Genomic DNA, 855 nt, shown 5'->3' on the forward strand with positions numbered 1-855 from the left:
CACCCAAGAGGGTTGGAGAGATAAGCTTATATGTGATTTTGGAGAAGTACAATCAAATGTCTCAGTAGAGGTTGCCACTAGGTACAAGAAACAAATACTCAATTAATGCCTTTAGCGTTTTTCTAAGTACAAGAAGATGAAACTTGGATTCATAAAATTTTCTCCTGTAAACATCTATCTGAAGGCTTGTTTTACCAGTTTTCCCAGAGCACGGAGTACTTCATTTGGATCACTGCACTGAATTCCTTTCAGGGTATATTGAGTATCAGTGACTACAATGGCTAGTGACTTAATTCTTACAGAACAAGATGGCTAGGGACACTCCTTAGCTGGCAGTGCCCCCTAATGGTTATAAATTCAGTCATGATTTAGGAGGCAGTTCATGGCCACTTTATCCCATAGTGTACTGCTAAGTCACTTCAGTCATGTGCAACTCTGTGCGACCCCATAGATGGCAGCCCACCAGGCTACCTGTCCCTGGAATTCTCCAGGCAGGAACACTGGAGTGGGTTGCCATTTCCTTCTCCAATGCATGAAAGTGAAAAGTGAAGGGGTAGTCGCTCAGTCGTGTCCGACTGTTAGCGACCCCATGGACTGCAGCCTACCAAGCTCCTCTGTCCATGGGATTTTCCAGGCAAGAGTACTGGAGTGGGGGTGCCATCGCCTTCTCCGATCCCATAATGTAGAGAATACCTTTTTCTCAGTCGGGCCAGTATTTTGATAATCTTCAGTGTGTTCTTACTGGACTCTGCTCAGTTCAGTCACTCAGTCATGTCCGATTCTTTGCGACCCCATGAATTGTAGCACGCCAGGCCTCCCTGTCCATCACCAACTCCCGGAGTTCACTCAGACTCA

The sequence above is a fragment of the Bos grunniens genome, chromosome 7 (genome assembly GCF_055505025.1).
Source record: "Bos grunniens cultivar Pamir isolate PY7600 chromosome 7, Bosgru_T2T1.0, whole genome shotgun sequence".
Lineage (NCBI taxonomy): Eukaryota > Metazoa > Chordata > Mammalia > Artiodactyla > Bovidae > Bos > Bos grunniens.